The 20,051-nt window shown below is 48.2% G+C and overlaps 1 pseudogene; it reads left to right on the top strand.

The window, feature by feature from the left end:
* Nucleotides 1-18,074: 18,074 nt before the first annotated feature.
* On the top strand, nt 18,075-19,308 carry LOC136157476 (UDP-glucuronic acid decarboxylase 1 pseudogene; annotated as a pseudogene).
* Nucleotides 19,309-20,051: the final 743 nt, after the last annotated feature.

Here is a 20,051-nt window from a genome sequence, read left to right as displayed (position 1 = left end):
AGAGAAGTCAGAGCGAGTTCCCCCAGAAGTGGGGTCACAATGGGCCATTTGCTGTCAGTCTCTCCAACAGCAAGTGCTGTAGGGGGTTCAGTGAATGTCAAAAGCAAAAGCAAATCATTGCTTTCTGAATAGAGGAGGAATATACATTTATTTGTGAACATATGGAAATACAGGGAAGTTTCCAGAAGTAAATAAAAATTGCCTGTAATCTCCACTACCCAGAGATGAACATTGTTAAAATTTTTATGGATTTCTTCAAGGCCCATGGGCATTTAGATGTATTATTATTATCTTTTCCAAATTGGGTTTATACTATATTATATAGTTTTTAGGTCTCATTTTCCCCCCTTAACATATTGTATACATTTCCCATGTACTTAATTCATTCACAAACTTTTTTTTTTGGTACATTTTGAGAACCTTAGAAAAATGGTATAGATGAACATATTTGTAGGGCAGGAATAGAGAGGCAGATGCAGAGACCAGACATGAGGATACAGGAGGGGAAGAGGTAGAAGAATGAATTAGGAGATTGGAATTGACAATATATACACTATCATGTGTAAAATAGCTAATGGGAACCTGCTATGTAGCACAAGGAGTTCAACTTGGTGTTCTGTGATGACCTAGAAGGGTGGGATGGGGTGGGGCTGAGAGGCAGGCTCAAGAGAGAGGGGTGATGTGTATACTTATAACTGATTCACCAAGAGAGAGGGGTGATGTGTATACTTATAACTGATTCACACAGTTATACAGGAGAAACTAACACAATATTGTAAAGCAACTATACTCCAATTTTAAAAAAAGAATTGCATTTTATGGATGTACCATTTTATTTAACTATTCCCCTTTTCGGAAACATTCTCTGGTGGCTCAACTGGTAAAGAACCTGCCTGCCGATGCAAAAGATGCAGGTTCCATTCCTGGATCTGGAAGATCCCCTGGAGAAGGAAATGGCAACCTGCTCCAGTAATTTTGTCTGGAAAATTCCATAGACAGAGGAGTCTGGCAGGCTATAGTCCATAGGGTCACAAAGACACACACACACACACACACACACACACACACACACACACACACACACACACACACACACACACACACACACAGTTGTTTCTAATTTTTTGCCCTTACCAGTGCAGTTGTGACAAATATACTTGAACATAAATCATGGGGTGTATCTCTGCTTTTACCTTATGGTGAATTCCTCTATGGTGAAGAAGTCCTCTATGGTGAGGCCCCTCTAATTTGAAGAATTTATCTCCAGGGGAGATTTGTCCTCTGAACCACGTGGAAGGGTGGCAGGCTTGCTTTCCAAACAGGAGATGGTCTTTACAAAGCTGCCTGTTTGATAGATGAAACTACTTAGAATTGGAATGTCTTTTATGATTGGGATAAAATGCATTTTCATCTGTCTACTGAATATGTATATTTTTTCTACAGAGAATTGTGTGGTCATTTGCACCAGCCCCTCTTTTATTCCCTTGAGCACTGAGCTCTCCTCAAGAATTCTTTGAAAGGAAAGGACTCTTTATAGTATAAAGTTCAACAGCTAACCTTCTCTGTTCTCCTGGGGCTGAGAAAGGTTGGGGGCTGAGAAAGGTTGGGGTTTGAGATGGGACTTGAAGAATTGAAGGATTTTGATAGTTGGATACCTGGTTGAATGAGTCAAGGGAAATACACCTAGGAAAATCACAGTCTCACTTCATGTGTTTAAAGAAATAAGTTGAGTGAATAAGGGCAAACTATTTTTGGTTTTGGTCTCTGCTGCAAATAACATGTAAAAGACTCTATAAGCACTTACTTATCTAAGAAAGAAGGCATGCTGACAAACTTTCAATAAGACAACTCAGCTTCGCTTTGATTTTCTTCCTTGGACTACCATCTTGGTCAAGGACTCAGAGAGTTTTGGGACTGGGGGTGGGTGAGTGAAATGACAAGGCTTGGGGGACTTCCAGTTTTCCACTGTTTTGCCCATGTGGGTGCCTAGGTATGGGTGTGTGAGTGTTGAATCCCAGAGCCCAACCAGCTGGACATATTATAGAGTGCTGCTCACCCCCAGTTGTGTGGGGGCAGGTCTGTTTCTAAGTATCCCAGAGCCCCCTTTTCTATGGTGACTGTCTAGTATTTTTCATGTTTGCAGACAGTGGAATTTGGAATGACTTCACTGTTTGGTTCGGAATTTGGGCCAACTCTGACTCTGTGGTAGATGGCTAGCGATCACTGTGGCATTTCTGAGGGTGTTGGCAAGGCGATAACGCAATTAACATCTCCCTCTGTGATGGAGAGTGAGGTGAAGACAAGCTGACTTTTTTGGAGCCTGATGATACCTGATAATTAGGGGAAACCTTAAGGGGAATAGATAGGGTTGTTTTAATAATTGCACCCAAATGCATGTGTAGTGAGACCCCCCCAAAAACAGTGGGCAAGGCAGCAACATACATGCCCACCAGTCCCATCCCTTAGGGGTTGGGATGGGCATGGCTACTCTGTGTTTTATTTTTAGCAAGTACGTATAGCTCGGGTGGCTAGAGCCACTGGTGTTGTTTCAGGAAATTTATTTAAAATTCAATTTGTACATCGTGACTTCCAGCACTACTTTTGGGAAGTGTGTTCTGCATTAGCCATAGCAGTTCAGGATTATGGACTCCAAGGGAATATGTATAATTTTTATGCACTATGTTTATTGGCACATTTGTGTTAATAGCCAATAAGATGATATTGCCATCTTAATACGTTGCGAGTCTCTGTGACTCTGAGTGGGGGCCTCTGAGTATCTGATTGAGGGGGAGAAGTAGGCATGAGGGGCTCGAGGGTATGGGGAATGATGTTGGAAACCCAAATACTGCCTTGGCAGGTAGTGTCTCTGCAAACGAGAGAGGAACCTATAATTCAGAGTGGGGAGCTGGGCTAAATCAGGGGACAGACCACCAAAGAGGCATTGACATGCTGGTACAGCAAAGTGCTCTTCCTTAGGAGGGAGCAATCCCAAAGATATTTAGTTCTCAATTAAATAAAGCCGCATCCTCCTGACTTTCTTCCAGCGACACTTCTCCTCCTGGGAGCCAGGAGCTTGCTTTTTGTAGCGAATTTACAGTGGCTTCTGGACAGATAACAAGAAGTCACATGGCTGACTCTCCAACTTTGGTCTGGCTGCTCGCTGCCAGATGATGCTCGCTGCCACCTTGCGATGATGTTCTGAGGCATACCACTCATATGGCATCAAGAAACAGTGTAAAGCTACATATATATATATATATATATATATATATATATATATATATATATATATATATATTCAGTGCAAACATCACATAGTGCAAACCATGTTCATTGGAAATTTTTTAAAAAAAGAAAAAGAAAAACCAAAATAGGGCACAAGCATTTTTTGCTCCTTGGACTGTGGATTGGCAATGAAGTCTCTGTATCTCTACTGGTAGCCAATAGAAATTTGGGGCTTGAAAACTAGTGTGGAAATTACCACCTTTTTGAAGCACCAGAGCCAAACCACAGCAGTTATGTGGGTTATGAATAACTTTACCTACACTGCCCAGGGCCTGTTGTGATTCCCTTTTATACCAAGTTGGGTGATCTGATTGCATTAAAATGTGGAGAAGTGATTGGCAGCTTCTGTGAAGTCTGGTGAAAGAGATGCTGTCAGGTAGAACAGCTTCAGGGGCTTCCCAGGTGGTGCTAGTGGTAAAGAACCCACCTGCAGTGCAGGAGACATGAGAGATGCAGATTCCATCCCTGGGTCAGAAAGATATCCTGGAAGAGGACATGGCAACCCACTCCAGTTTTCTTGCCTGGAGAATCCCATGAACAGAGGAGCCTGGTGGGCTACAGTCCATGGGGTCATAAAGAGTTGGATACGACTGAGGCATCTTAGCACAGCACGGCATAGAGCAGCTCAGAGGCTCCCGTCCCTGAAAGGCATGGAGTTCTGTGGCCAGGACATGATTGAGTCCATGACTTACTGGGTCAGACGACCTTCCATCGGTGTCTTGCCTGTGCAGATAGCATATCTGAACCCTGTGCAGATAGCATATCTATATTGTTAATGGCCACTTCATTACCTACAGCGCAGGGCACGACACACGTAGGACCTCAGCAGAGATTTGTAGAATCTGGGTGGGGACTGCAGGGAAACACCCTCTGCGACCCCGAAATCACATGGGCTGCCCTCCCACCTCAGGACTCCAAGGATAACTTCTGCTCTGCCCCAGTTCCCACCCACCACCCCAGCCAAGATGTGTTTGCCCAGGGCCTGTCCCTTCTCCTGTGTGCTGTTGGGCTGGAAAGAAAGCCAGTAAGCTACTTCTGCAGAAGGTGATCTCTCTTCTCGGGGAGAATCTGCATCTTTTTTAAAAAATGATTTAATTAATTAATTTATCTTTGGCTGTGTTGGGTCATTGTTGCTACGCACAGGCTTTCTCTAGTTGCAGACGAGACGGGGCTACTCTCTAGTTGCCATGTGTGGGCTTCTCCTGTTGCAGAGCACGAGCTCTAGGTACAGAGGCTTCTGTAGTTGAAGTTGCTGGCTCTAGCGCGCAGGCTCAATAGCTGTGCTGCAGGAGCATAGTTAATCCACTGCATGTGGGATCTTCCTAGATCAGGGGTCGAACCCACATCTCCTGCAGTGGCAGGTGGAGTCTTCACCTCTGAGCCACCAGGGAAGCCTAAATCTGCGTCTTAATAAAAGAGGCTTGAAGACCAAACTCTTTTCAGCCAAGAACAGGTGATGGTGATAATCTGGGTAGTAGGTCTAGCTCTATCTGGTGCTATCTTGTAAATCCCACCTTGTCACTATAAAAATGATCATCTAATTTTCATCTGGAATTTTATGGTTATATCTTGCCACATTTACATCTTGAATCTGCCTAGGATTATTTTTTTCCATGATGGTGTTGAGTATGGTAAGAGATGCATTTTATTTTTTCCAAATAGCCCATCCACGGTGATGTTATTGTTGTCGTGCTGTGAAGTTCACGGCTCCCACGCCGGTGGTCACCACTCTCCCCATTGCACACAGAAGCTGAGATGGCAAAGAAATTGTCTCAGTTAGAGAATGAGCGTTAGAGCCTGTGAGATCTGGGTTTGATTCCAAGCTTGTCTACTGGGACTTATGGGCTTATCTACTCATGACTTATCTACTTTCTCTGAGCCAGCGCCTCCTGGTCAGGAAGCAGGGTTGGCACCACCCTGCCTGACTGGGGTGAGGCCAAGATGGGGATGTTGGATGTATGGTGGGCGTCCCCATACTGGCTGGACCCAGATCCTCAGTGAATGTGGATTCCTGCTATTACTGATCCCTTTGTATTTTCACTGATTCCCTAGAAAAACCGACTGTGGGACTTCCATGGCCATCATCCTCCATTTCATCTTCTATCTTCCTGACCTTATCACCTCCCCCAAACTGGCTCTTCTTCCCCACGTTTATACCAACCACTCAGGCATCCAAGGAAGAAAATAAATCATCTTGTCTCTTCCTTCTGGTACCACCTGCCATTTCCAGGCCATCATGGTGGCTGTGGGAGTGACCAGAAGCATGGCTTTAGAATCAGTCTGCCCCCACTGCTAAACCAGCCTTTCTCTGCCCAGCCTCCAGGCTGGGCTCTGGCTGCCCCAGACAAACACACTCCCGACCTGCACAAGACGTCTTCGTCGACCTGCTTATTTCGCCAGGAGGTCTTCACCTCATGTGTCTGTTCAATCCCAGGTCTCATGACGCTGCCTCTTAGACAGGACTCCCTCATTTCACCTCTTAGTATATGCTTCTGCTCTTGCTCCCTGATCGCCTGCACCCGCTGCAGGTGGGGTCCCTGCGGGTGGGGCCAGGCACGCCACACACCTGAGCATGGTACCTGGAACAGGTGTATGGGCTATAATAGCCATAAGGATAACTTCCATGTTCCAGGTCCTGAGGATGTAGCAGAACCAAGGTTCCAACCCGGGATGGACTCGTTCAGACCCTGGCTACCACTGATTTTCACGGGTGTGGGATCCCATCACGCTGGTCAGAGTGTGGACGACGAGGAATAGTCACGATGCTAATAACCATCCACTGAACACCAAGCACGTGTCCAGGCACTGTGCTTAGCATATGCTACAGACGAGTCATTTTTGTACTCGTCTGCATTGTCCATATAGGATATGCAGGCCACAGGGCCAGAGGTAGTGGATGGGTAGGAGGGAAGCGTGTGGACGAGGGGATGGAGGAGCTGAAAAAGTGATGTAACTGCACGCACACGGCTCTGAGTCTGCCACTTGTCTTTCCCATGGTCTCCCTGTCCTATTGGGCTGTGACAGGCGGAGCTCACACTCCAGAGCTCGGACGGCCAGAAGGAGAGGCTGGAGGTGAGACGTCACGGCCACTCTCCCCATCGCCACTGGCAGCTATGATCTTGGAGATGTTCCAAATTTCTCCCTTTTAAAAAAATTTCCAATTTCATAACTCTCCTTAGGTGTTTTTTTTTTTTTAGACCCCATAGTGTTTGCAACAACCGTTATGGCTCTATTATGATAATACAAGAAAGTTACATTATGAAATAAATGCATTTTAAGGTTTTTCCCTGGCAACATAATGTAAGGATCATTCTGCATGTTGGTACTAAAGAATCAAAAACAGTTTAGTCAGTGGATGTGAACACTGTTTCTTGTCATCCAGTTAATGGATCTACTGTACTATTTGTGTTCCTTCCAGCCCTGCTGCAGTACATCAATGAAAAATTATGTTTTTTTCCTCTGTGCTACAACACCCGTCATCTTTATAGGCAGCGCATTCCCCTTCAAGTCGTGGAGTGTAAAATGCCTACCATTTCTCTGCCCCTTTCCCTCCCCGTCATTTACCTGGTTCTCGGAAACCGAGGGTCAGTGCCTTCTCTTATTAATGTTCTGTGTAATAGAAATCAGTGCGCCTGTGTTACTCCTGTGGAAGCTGGGCAAACAGCGGCTGTTAGTGTGTAAAGGGCAGACAGGAAGCCCGGCTTTATTTTTTTAACCTTCTTTGTTTACTGGATCTTGGCAGTCAATCACAAGCTCTCCCTGCATTTAAAGCAGGCCTGCCTGCCTCCAGAAAGAGCTACCAGCTGAGGACCCACTTGCTGTTAATACCCTGGGAGCCAGGATGCCAGCCTCATTTCAGAAGGACTCATAAAGTCATGGCCTTGCCTCTCTGAAAAAATTTACTCCCCCAACCAGCGAAGTTTCACTGGCTCTAGGATGATCTGGCCAGGCCCAGGAGAACCTCACTGGAAAGAGAACTGTCTCTCCAAGGTCACATTTTTTTAGGGTGATGCAACAGTGGTGGGTCCCTATGGCTAACTCCGTCCTCCTCACTGTGCTGAGATCTATGGCCAGCATCTGCTCAGGACTGCAAGCCAGACACTTGCCAGGGCCGGGAGGAAGGCTGACATCCGTGGAGTGGGCTGGAAGGGCCAGCGCTACTCCAGTCCATGTTGCCAGGTGGGAATGTGACCCAGGATCCTCAGGTGTTCCATAGGTTACATAGAAGTGGTGGCCCAGAAGTTACAAAAGTTACAACCTTCTGAATTTTAAGTGTTGGGTAAAGTGAAAACAATAATTGGTGTCAAACCATGCTGGGCCACGGACTGGTGACTTTCCCCTCTCTGACGTCTCCCACATTCGATACTTGCTGTGCTACCCCAGTCTTGGTTTCACGGCAGGGTACGGGGGTAATATTGTCTGGACAGCATCTCATCTAACCTGCCTTGAATGGGTTCCTGTAGCTTTGGAGCAGTCTGGGGTTGAGCAGGAGGAAATGTCCGAGTTGCCAAGGTGGGGGGATTCCCATGACAGCAGTGCCACCAGGAGGGATGAGCAGGTCCACCCGGGCACCTCCCTGGCCCCCAGCTGCAGAGTCTGGTTCTGTGTCAACATCCTGCCAAGCAGTGGCTTCCCAGACCCGGGCTTGGTTGGGAGGGGAGAGGGCTTGGGGAATGATCAGAGCCTGGGTAAACCCTGGGCGAGAGATATTTGGAAATTCAGAGAGGGGAGATTTGGGGGCATCTCACCTGACATTCTGTGTATCCCTGGAATCTCTGATGGGATGCTATTGGGACTGGGTCTGTGGTGTGGTTTCTTGTCCTTGTCTGACCATGTGAGCCTGTGGCTTTCTCCCCCAACTATGTCCTAGATCCTTAAGGGCAGGAACCAGAGCTTTGAAGCTTTTTCTTCCTTGTTCAGTGCCTCCCCTTAGGCTCTCTATCAGTGTAAACAGCTACTTTCCTGGGGAGGTGCGTGCTGATGAGCTGCTGGCTTTAGAAAGCGAGGAAAGAGAGGGGAGGGGGAGAGAGGTTGGCCCTTCCGGGGTGGGTGCATGGAACAAGGGCAGTTCATTTCCAAGGTGAGAGGTGATGTCTGCCCGTGGAGAGGAGGGCGGGTAGCATGCAAGGTCCTGAGAAGATTCCACCGAGCAGTATCCGGTTTGGTTCACGGGGCTACAGGCAGCAAACAGGACCCATCTGAAAACGAATATCCTGTTACAGAGAGAGACAGCTGTAATCTGCGGGCACAGTGGCTCCAGGCTCAGCCAGCCAGCCTCGGGGCCACCAGCGCCGCCCCTCGGGTGCCGCCAAGTCCGACTCTGCTGCTCTGTCAGCTTTCTTGGAGTTGACCTGGAGGAAGAGGGCTGCTGGACCGAGGCCCAGTGTGTGCGGGTGGCAGGCTCCAGGGACAGCGGCTCCCGTCCTAGGGGCCCATGTGGATGCCGGAGGGGCGGGCCCTGCACGTGCGCGGAGTGGGGGTGGCAGAGAGGTCATCTGGGTCGATGGATAAGAGAGTCTGATGCTGAGCCCACTGGGTCTGGGTGGAGTCCCAGAGCGTGGTGGCCTGTCCCATCTCATGGCCTATGTTTCCACAGCTGACGTAAGTGGCTGCATGGCCAGCATATGCTGATGGTAGCAGCCCTCAGCCGCTGATGACAACATGGGGCCTGGGCCCCTGTCTTTCTCTGGAACGCTGAGCAGCACTGCTGGGTGCAGGCTTTCCCCTTGCCAGTTCCCAGTGCATTAGAGGTGGACTCAGAGAGGGTCCAGAGAGCCCTGATGCCCTGAGACACAGGATGATATGTCCCCAGAGTCTGGACTTCACGCCATGGCCCTGCACACTCACACATCCTTGGAGTGCTGTGGGACTCCTTGGAAATCGTCATCATCTTTTCCCCAAATACTTTTCCTCATTTCTGTCCGTGTGTGGCATTCTCTCTTGCGAGGTCCCTTTTTTGCCTTCTGATCCTCCTTCACGAGATATTTGGAAGTTTAGGAAGGAGGGGTTTGGGGAATCTTACCTAGCATTCTGACATCCCTGGAATTCCAGAAGAAAAGATGCTTCTGAGAGTGGACCTGTGGTTCGGCTTCCTGGCTTTACTTGACCATGCCATCTCACGGCTCTCCTTCCCTGCTCTATTCTGGGGTCCCTGAGGACAGGAACCAGGGCTGGCTTTGTTCTCCTGTCACTCTCTGATTCCTTCTCCTTTCTGATCTCTTCCCCTCCAAGTGTCCCGCCAGCCTCATCATCCACACTTGTCTTCCTTAGCTGGAAACAGGAGCTGTCGCCGCCCTTCCCTCCCTGCTCTGCAGACATGCGACGTGGCCCTTGAGGAGGGTCCCATGTCCAGGTGATGCTGGAGGGAGTCTCAGGGCAGGGGAGAAGGGGGAAGGGCCCCTACACCTGGATCGACCTTTCTATGCCCTGCCTGGGTGGAGACTTGCTGTCTGTCCTCGGAGACTTGCATGTCGCATGCCTGGCTGGCCTGGCCGGACCCCTTGGTCAGTGCTTTTCCAGACTGAAACTGTCTCTCGCCATCCCCAGAGGCTCTGTTCAGCTGAGCGAGGCATCGGTCAGCAGCCCGCAGTGTTTCAGCTTCATCTTCGGAATCTGGGGTGAACTGCAGTTCCTGATAAGCCTGGAGCGGAGCAGAAAGCTCGCTTCTTGGTGGTTCTTCCGGTGAGGCTTCTTTAAGCCGAGCATGAGGCCTCTGAAGAGGGAAGGCCGCCGTGTTTGCCACCTGAGGGACACACAGACAGCTCCCCAAACCCCGCCACCCTGGAAGTCAAACCAGCCCTTAGGAGCCCTTGGAGGGGAACAGGAATGTGGTGTGCTCAGGTGTAGCAGTTGCTGGCTTAGCTGGTCTGGGGCGGTGGTTGGGTCCCACCTTGGCCTTGGAGACTTCTCGACTGGCGAGTCAGAGAGGATTAGGAGTGTGCTATTGACCAGTGAGCAAGTTTCTTTCCTTTCAGGAGGTCTGCTGTCTGAAGCCTGACTCTGTGTGACCCAAGGCAAATTACTCATCCTCTTTACCTCAGTCTGTTTGCTCCATCAGGGCAAGAAAGCTCCCAGGCTCTATGGGTGGAATGTGAGTGGATACTTTGAGAAAAATAGTGAAATCCGCAATGCTGGTCATCATCAGGATGCCATCACTGTGGGATCATGCCAAGGGACTGATACACTGGAGTTCTTGTCTTAACTTGGCTCAGACGCATCCATCCATCTACCCATCACTCATCCATCCACCCACCTGTCCATCCATCCACCCATCTATCAACCTGACCATCCATCAGCCTGTCCACCCATTCATTCATCCATCCATCAGTCACTCCATCCATCAGTACATCCATCCATCCATCTATCTTTCTATCCAGTTGTTGATAATGTTAGGCACTACCAGGGCTGCAAAGATGATTGCATTGATGTCCCAGCCTTCAGAAGGCAGGACTCACAATGATGTGATTGTTTCACCTGGCTCCCTGCTCCTTCTGAATTTGTCGGATGGATGAGACACAAAGTTTACTGTTTGTTACAGCTCAAGGAAAGCATGATGAATGCTGAGCAGAGGGAGAGATCAGGTCTGACTAGAGGGATGGGGAAAGGCTTCAGGAGGTGCCTTTTAAGCTGAGTCTTAAAGGCTGCTCCAGTGTGGATGCAGTGATGGGGAGGCAGGAGAGCCTCTGTGTTTTGAGGGGACAGAGATGAGGCTTGATGGGCATCTCTCTTAAGGGTCTTCCCTTAGGGGAGGGGCTGAATTTTGACCTCTTTTCCCACCTTGGTGCCCAGCCTCCCATTGGTACCCTATGGGTGTTGACCCCAGTTTGAGTCTTTGCTCCTTTGCGTCTTTGCAAACATTCTCCATGTTGGACAAGGGCAGCTTAAACACAACCACACAGGGAAGTCAGAGAAAGGCCATCTCTGCCCAGCCCCTGGAGAGCTGCTTCTGCACCCAGGTGGGGTTCTCAAGCCATTAGCATGACCACCTCCATAGATTTCAAAGACTCAGGAGCATCAACACCCAACGGCTCCATGGGTGATGGGAAGAGGGAGGAGTCAGCTGGGGAGTCCATGGGCAGATCAAAGGGTTGGCCTCCTGGGACCACCTTTCCCCAAGCAAGCTTTTGGGAAACTTGGCCCAACTTAATGAGGGTAGCAAGCAAAGTTGTGGGGCTGAGTGATTGGTATGCATTGTTTTGTTTCTTTCATTAATTCCTGCTGCCATTCGGGATGCAGGGATGAACAATAGCAGGGGCCTGTTCAGATCAATACCAGATTGCTGATAGTGCCTATCTGTTCTTGGAGCAGATTATTTGATAAATGGCGTGGTCCATACATTTTGACAGGTGTTCGCCGTACAGCCCAGACCAAGCTGGTTTAGTGGAGCCCCTTCATGGGAAGCCAGGAAAGCAGAGAGAGTATTTCCTTTTTTGGTACAAATCCACATAGAAATTGTGGCCTTTAAGCTATAGATAATGAATTTCTAGCAAGAGAGGGTGGGAAGGGGGACAGAAAGGATCTGGACTTTACTGCCCCCCACCAAAGAATTATTTCCCCCACAGCATGGGGTTTAGCTGGGTCCTGGCTTGGATTGTGGCTCTGACAGGGGAGAATGTGAAGGGTTTTATTTTGAAGGCAGGGCAGCCACTGATGGAGTGACTGGTTTACAGGTGGAAGAAGCTACGGTCCCCTGAGCTGTGGGTGGGCCCCTGGGGTAACACTGATGGCTGGAGGCAGGGCCACAGAGAGTGAGTGATGCCTGTCTTGGTGGGGTAGTGGATGGGCAGGGGCTGGGCAGGGGGCTGAGATTTCACAGATGAGTTCGGGCAGACAGGGCACTGTGTAAGGCCAGAGCTCCTGCACCAAGGAAACTGTGCTGACGGATGATTGTCATGTCTAGTGGCCCTGCACCGGGCTAGCATTGGCACTCTCTTGTCAATTCCTTTTGCGGCTTTCTCACTCCTGGGTGTTATGTTCTGCAGTTCAGTCTCAAGGGCTAAGTTTCCAGGCCTGAGAGGTTTGAGTTGCCCCCACCTTTCTTGTTCATTTTATCCAGGGCCGGCCACAGGGTGTTCCCAGTGTCGGGAGTGAAAAGCGAAGGTACCAAAGGGACCTGGATCAGTGCCTGATGGATAGACAGAGTGAGGTGGGCAGGTGACACTTGCAGGGCCACATCTGCCCGCATCTCCAGCCCCTACTCCTGGGTCCTAGGGAAGCAACTGGAGCTCAGAGCATCCTTGAAGACAGCAGGACATGGTGTGTTGGGGGGGGGCTGGTCACAGAGAACAAAGTGCTTCCATGGTGTTACCATGTTTGAACTCCCAGTATTCCTGCAACGTGGGCTGGGCATTCCCCGGCCCCGCTGACACTGACCGCTCAGTGACCGCCACCTGGGAAGAGGTCCCCGGAGCCTGTCTGCCTGCTCTGCCTCCCAGGTGAACGGTGGCACATGGACAGCAGCTGGGGAACCAGGGATGACTTTGCCTTCTTAGCGCTGAAATCCATGCACATGTACTAAGTTGCTTCAGTGGTGTCCGACTCTGCTACACCATGGACTGTAGCCCTCCAGGCTCCTCTGTTCATGGGATTCTTCAGGCAAGAATACTAGCGTGTGTTGCCAGGGGACCTTCCCCACCCAGGGATCGAACCTGTGTCTCTTATGTCTCCTGCATTGGCAGGCGAGTTCTTTACCACTAGCGCCACCTGGGAAACCCATGAAATTCATACTCCCCCTCAAAAAAGGGGCAACCTGGAGGCCCTGAGGAGGCATCCTTCTTAGGATGCGGAATCCTTTCCCAAGGACTTTTGCTGAACGAAAGGCGATTACACAGGGGATGGTGACCCTTGTCTCCCAGAGTATGTTGAGGAGGTTGGGGCCGTGATCTATGGAATGTCGGGAGTTAGATTTTAGACTTTGTTTTTAAAAATCTCTAACAACCTCCTAAGGAATGATTTGACATCCTTAAGTTCAACACTGGCACAAAAAAAGCTTATGGCAAAATTAACATAAATCATTAGCATTAATCATGCAGGGTTATTGATAGCCGTATGCAGGCATGTATCACAATCCTGGCCAGGGACTCGGGTCGGGCGATATTTCTTCCAGCTGTCCCGGCCAGCTTCGCCACATATGGTGGTGGAGCTGGCTTTCTTTTCTAATTTTCCTCCTCAGCTTGAGCTGTCAGAGACACCCCCTGTTCCCATTCCCTTCTCCTCACGCTGGGCTAACTAACTTCGTTGTCTCCTCTGCCTTTCCTCTCTCTCTTTTTTAGAAACCAGATTTCTAGTCTGGGTCAGAATCCATCAATGTCCGTGGCTGTCACCCACCATGTGACTAGTGGCAGCAAAATAGGTGGGTGACAATTAACAATGGGTGGCCTCCATAGATCAGGTTCAATTTGGTAGCCTTCACTTTTACGTACACATTCATCTCAGAAGCTGAGAAAGACTCCCCTGCCCCCGCTGCCTGGATGCTGATCTTCCCTTCCCTTGCCACGTACTCCCTCACCAGCCCAAGATGCTGGGGACGGCGGAGGCTACAAAAGTAGCATAGAGCAAGCAACGGGGTTTTATAGTCACTGTCAACACTTTGAAACGTAACAGCAGGACATATGTTACCTTTGTTGAAAAATGAGGAAGGGAATTCTGTTAGTCTGACCTTGCTGTGTGTCTCTCCAGCCACATTGCAATTGTCGTTGTATTGATGGAAGAATAGGATAAAGAACATTGGAGCTGATGAGAAGGAGCTCTGTCCTACTATGCTGATCAGATCACACTGAAACTTATTGTGGTCAGTAAAGATTGGGACAGGTTTGGATACATAGAGCCAGCGTTATGTGAGGAGGGAATAGGAAACATTCAGCTCAGAATATACACACACCGCGAACCATTATTTCTGGCTTTCTGTGTTTGAAGAGCTTCCAGGGGAAGAGGAGGATGTGAGTGCTGAGCAGCTCAGAGAACTGAAAACTTCAGAAAGGTGGCAATGTACCCAGAACAGCGTGCGTCAACCCCAAATGGTATTGCCTCCATAGGACTTGGGGAGTGAGTTCTCATCACCAGAGGTGTTCAACACAGGCTATGTGACCACTTGGAGGAAAGTATGGGAAGGAAAGAAACATTAAATTAGGGGCTACAGTAAGTGACATTTAAGGTCCTTTCTACCCAGGCAGTACTTGAAATTCCATGTTTGTATCCTGATCTGAATGCTGGAATCAGAGAGGCAACGGTGCAGTCTGCCTCTGCCTCTCTTTTCTGCCCCCAGGCTGCAGTCTCAGCTGAAGATATGCGCTCCTTGAACACATCTTTCTCCTCCCTCTTTTGCAAGTCTAGCTTCACACAAGACTGTAATGGCCTCATAGCCTGTGATCAAATTCAGAGAGAGCTATGCAACCCTTTTATGAAAAACATGAGTGGGGGCGTTTAAACATGTTTCTTCCTCATATGCTTCCAGCAGAATTTCAGAGAAGCTAATAAACTTGGTTGGTAGAGGCTTTAATCAGCAATGGATTTGGACAGTTCAAGGCAACAGCATTTCCAAATGTTAAAGACTGGGATGGTCTGAGATTTGATGAACAAAAATAGAGGTCAACTACAAACAACGAAGTGTGAGTGGTTAGTCTTGAATGGCTATCCGTCCTTGCCACCAGCTCTTGGGGAAACCATGGGCTTCCTGTCCTTGGTGTTAACACAGCTGTCTTTCTTCGGTGTTGTTAACAGCTCTTGTGGAAAGCTCGCTCGGAGTCCAATCATATTTAGGTGTTAGAGGGAGAGGTCAGAAAGGCTCTCTAAACTCTAGGACGCAGGATTCCAGAAAGAAACTTTCACATTCTGGGAATATGGCTTGTCAAGAAATCCACCCAACTCATGCTGGATTAAAGAAAAAGGAAAATGTTTTGTTTTTGTAAACAAAAAATTTCCAAGTCATATCTGCTTCAGCTAAGGTTTGATCCAGCAGATTATAGGATAGCACCAAGGGGCCTCTTGGTATTGACTTCCTCATCAGCTTCTGTACAACATTACATCCCCCTCCCAATATCTCTATATACTTTCTTTCATGAATGCAAATGTTTCTGACATCAAAAGCTTTGTATCTATACAAAATCATCAATTACAGAACTAGGTCATTAATTCCTGTGGTTGGGGTAAAGTCATATGTTGATGGACTTAGGACACTTGGTGTTCAAACTTGATGCTGCATCTAGGGTAAATCCCACCTGAGCTTTATGACCGAGAATGGAAAGGAGTCCTTCATCAAAAGAAGTTTGGAGTATTATTTTACCAAAAAATTGAAGATGGCTGCAGGGTGCAAAAATGAAAACATGCCCACTTTAGCCTGAAAGTGTCTGGTCCTGGGAAGATAGTTCCTCACCATAACTTTCCTCATCTCAGGTTTCCTGGTGGATCTTAGCATCTTTTATCTTTTCTCTGCCATCTTTTACCAAAATTTTTGCAGAGTTCAGATGTTGAGGCATCTTAATTTTCTTAGAGAAAATCAGAGGAGATTAATGAGGCTGACAAAGAGCTGCTGTCCTGAGGCACAGCTTGTGGGGGCCACCATTTTGGAAGAACCACAGGAGCCAGTATTCCCTCTCCCACGAGTGATAAATCTACAAGATGCTCTTTAGAATGGGGCTTGCCTTGTACAAGACCAGCCATGACTTCATTAGATATGTATAGCGTACCGAGGCTTGCAGAACCTGGGCAAACAGATTAGCGAGATTTGATTTGATCACAGGAGAGTTTCCACAGGAGCTTGGTCCTTGTCTTGTAGAACTGTCCACCATTCCCCAGTGTTCAGGGGCAGCCTTGCAGAGATCATAATCACTGAGAGTGGCACTGTCGACAGGCATGAATAGATCCCTTAATTTCATGGTTTAAAAATACGTTAGTTGACCTTAGTATAATTCCAATATTTCAGTCATTTACATGTCATGACTCAGTACTCATTCATTAAATATAGTGCTTTTCGAATGAAGAACGGAGATGAAAATTTTTCTTAATGATGACAAGTGATATAATTTACTTTTATTTCTGTCATATCATGGTGCCCATGAGCCTGGCCACGGCTGAGGGTCTGCCTGTGGCGCCATGGTGAGCTCCTTTTAGCAAAAGGCTCCACTGGATGCATCACTTGAGCCAATACTGGTCACACGTGTCTGAGTCATCCCCCACTTGGATCCTTGGTCCTGTTTGGTTTGAGCTCTTCGGCTTCATCAACGGACCTTCCCAATAAAGTTATACCTTCTAGAAGTAGGAGGTGTGGCTGGGTTAGGGGAGGGAAGGTGATGGGGGAGGGGATGGATGCTGTTGAAAATCTTGGGTTTTGTGACCATGAGGAAACTGGGCAGAGGACTGGAGTGAGTCTGAGGATGGTCAAGATCCTGTTTTCCTCAATAGCGCCACCTCCTGGCCTGGCTGCATTGGATGTTGTTCACAGACAAAATTCATCGCTCTTCAGAGTTTGGGATGTGATAAATTGGTGCTGTGCTTCCAATGGGAGCTCTCTGAATTTAGAAAGCCTCCTTGGTGGAGTTGGTATTTTGTAATCCCCTGACAGATAAAAGTCTCATTTTGAAAACTGAAAAACAACTCCCTCCCAAATAGTGCTTCCAGAGCCTGGGACTCAGGAATGCTCTGTAATAACCAGAGGTCCTACCCTCAGGATTCACTCAGCCAAGCCCCGCTCATCCCCTTTGTTTGGTTTCTTTTGCAGTGGTTCAGTGAGACTTTACAGGGATTGCTTTATTCTATATTAATCTGTAAGGATACTAAGACCATTACGATTTATTGGTGCAGAGCTTGTAGAGAGTGGGAGAAGCTGAAATCTACACGTTAGGCTCTAAACTCCTTAGGATGTTTTAACATTTTTTTTTTTTTAAGAACAGGCATATTCATTTATTTTTGGCTGCGCTGAGTCTTTGTTGCAGCTGGAAGGCTCTATGTTGGGTTCCCTGGGCTTCTCTCTAGTTGTGGTACACAGGTTCAGTAGTTCTGGGACACTGGTTTAGTTGCCTCTCAGCAGGTGGGATCTTAGCTGCCCATCCAGGGATCAAACCTGTGTCCCCTGCATTTCAAGGTGAATTCTTAACCACTGGACTGCTAGGGAAGTCCCTGTTTTAAGTTTTAACAGACACTCTTTAAAGAGAACCACCATTTACATTGGGTTTCCCTTGTGGCTCAGATGGTAAAAAAATCCGCCTGCAATGCAGGAGACCTGGGTTCGATCCCTGGGTCAGGAAGATCCTCTGGAGAAGGGCATGACAACCCTCTCCAATATTCTTTCCTGGAGAATCCCATGGACAGAGGAGCCTGGCGGGCTACAGTCCATAGGGTTGCAAAGAGTCAGACATGACTGAGTGACTAAGCCCAGCCCAGCACCGTTTATATTTACCACCCTTCCAATGCAATCAAATGGTGTGCAACCCTGGGCCTGCAGCTGGCCCTGGCTTATAACCCTTGAGGCAACCGTGGCAGCAAACATCAATTATTACTCAACTCAAAGAAAGCCCAGTGCCACCAGGCATCTAGTGCTAAAGAGAGCTTTTCCCAAACTCTCAGAGGCCAGATTGTTCCTCCTTGGGTTGGGTCCAAGCACTGTTCTGGGGCAATTTAGAGAAGGAAATGGATAGAGCCAGACTGCAGTGAGTAACAGCCCAGAGAGCCCTTCATTGGGGGTTGGACCTTTTGTCTTTGCATCCAGACTTTTGTCTGAGCCCTTTCCCCCAGCTATGTCAGCTTTTTCCATCTGTAAAATCTGTACCATCTGGGGCCGCAGCGCACGGCCTGGGATGCTGAGCCAGCCGCTGCTTCTCCTCGCGTCCGCCGTCAGCTGCAGGAGGATGAAGCTGCTGCTGGGCATCACGCTGCTTGCCTACCCGGCTTCTGCTTGGGACAACTTGGTTAACATGAGGTCCATTCAGGAAAACGGGGAGCTCAGAATTGAGAGCAGGATTGAAGAGAGCATTGAACCAGTAAGGGAGAAAATCAGAGATTTGAAAAAGAGCTTCACCCAGAAATACTCATCAGTAAAATTTTTATCAGAAAAGGACCGTAAAATAATTTTGGTAACCGGGGACACGGGCTTTGTGAGTTCCCACCTCACGGACAAGCTCATGATGGATGGTCACAAAGTGACCGTGATGGACAACTTCTTCAAGGGCAGGAAGAGGAACATGGAGCACTGGACCAGCCAGGAGAACTTTGAGCTGATCAACTGTGACGTGTTGGAGCCACTGTAGGTCGAAGTGGACCAGATCTACCACCTGGTCTCTTCTGCCTCCCCTCCCAATTACACGTACAACCCCATCAAGACACTAAAGACCAACACCATGAGGACACTGAACATGCTGGGGCTGGCAGAGCGAGCTGGGGCCCGTCTATTCCTGGCCTCCACCTCAGAGGTGTACGGAGACCCTGAAGGATTACTGGGGCCACGTGAATCCCATAGGACCCTGAGCCTGATACAATGAAGGGAAGCGAGTCGCGGAGATCATGTGCTACACTTGCGTGAAGCAGAAGGGCGTGGAGGTGCGCGTAGCCAGGATCTTCAACACCTTTGGGCCCCGAATGCACATGAATGATGATCGGGTGGTCAGCAACTTCATCCTGCAGGCGCTGCAGGGGGAGCCGCTCATGGTGTACGGATCTGGATCTCAGACGAGGGCCCTCCAGTAGTCAGTGACCTGGTGAGTGGCCTCGTGGTGCTCATGAGCAGCAACGTCAGCAGCCCCGTCAACCTGAGGAACCCCGTCAACCTAGGAACACCATCCTAGAATTTGCTCAGCTCATCAGAAAACTCATTGCCAGTGGGAGTGAAATTCAGTTTCTTTCTGAAGCCCAGGACGACCCCCAGAGAAGGAAACGAAGCTGATGCTGGGGTGGGAGCCAGTGGTTCCCCTGGAGGAAGGTTTAAACAAAGCCATCTTCTACTTCTGGAAGGAACTCGAGTATCAGGTAAATAACCAGCACATCCCCAAACCAAAGCTGGCAAGGATAAGAAAAGGATGGATACACCGTAACTGAAAACCTCACCTTTTGGGACCGTAGATGCCCTATTTCACACTTGATAGGATGTATTTTTTTTTTTTAAGAAAGACTAACTAAAACAGGTGTCATGAAGAAAAAACTGGAATTCATACTGAAGCTTGCTTTAAGAAATGGATGTGCCTGAAAACTCCCCTAAAAAATCTGCAGATTTTGCCTTGCACTTTTGAAAATCACTTTATGTAAATTAGCGTTGATGCATCGCTGCATATTTTCAAGTTTTTTTATCTTACTGTGAGAGCCTAAGTCGTGACTGTCGTCGACAGTTTTATTTACTGGTTTCTTTGTGAAGCTGACAAGGAATATTAAATGAGGTGAAAATGCCGATTTATTTATGAAGTGGGTACTTATAAATGAGATGTTATTCTGTGCATAGAGGAGAAAAAGCAGACCAGGAGTAATGTCAGGTGAGTGGCATACCGCATTAATTCTCAGGCAGAGAAAAGAATTCTGCTTGGGAGCTTTGGGATGTTTCTTCTAATGCAGAATTTTTCCAAGGTTTCATTTTTAGTTGCAAACTTGACTTTGAAATGTTTTTGTTGGTTATCATGATTAAGGATGTTTGAAATCACTACTGTGTCGTGTTGCTTATGGGGGTGGGAGGGTGGGGGAGTGGGGGGGTGGGGTGGGTGGGACGAAGTTAATATTCTTGGTTAACAGTGGTTAAATATACTATTTTAATAAAATATTGAAAAAAACTGTACCATCTCTATAATGGTGCA

This window comes from Muntiacus reevesi, chromosome 2, assembly GCF_963930625.1.
Source record: "Muntiacus reevesi chromosome 2, mMunRee1.1, whole genome shotgun sequence".
Lineage (NCBI taxonomy): Eukaryota > Metazoa > Chordata > Mammalia > Artiodactyla > Cervidae > Muntiacus > Muntiacus reevesi.
Note: the sequence above shows the minus strand (reverse complement) of the source record. Positions and strands in the feature narration are given on the sequence as shown.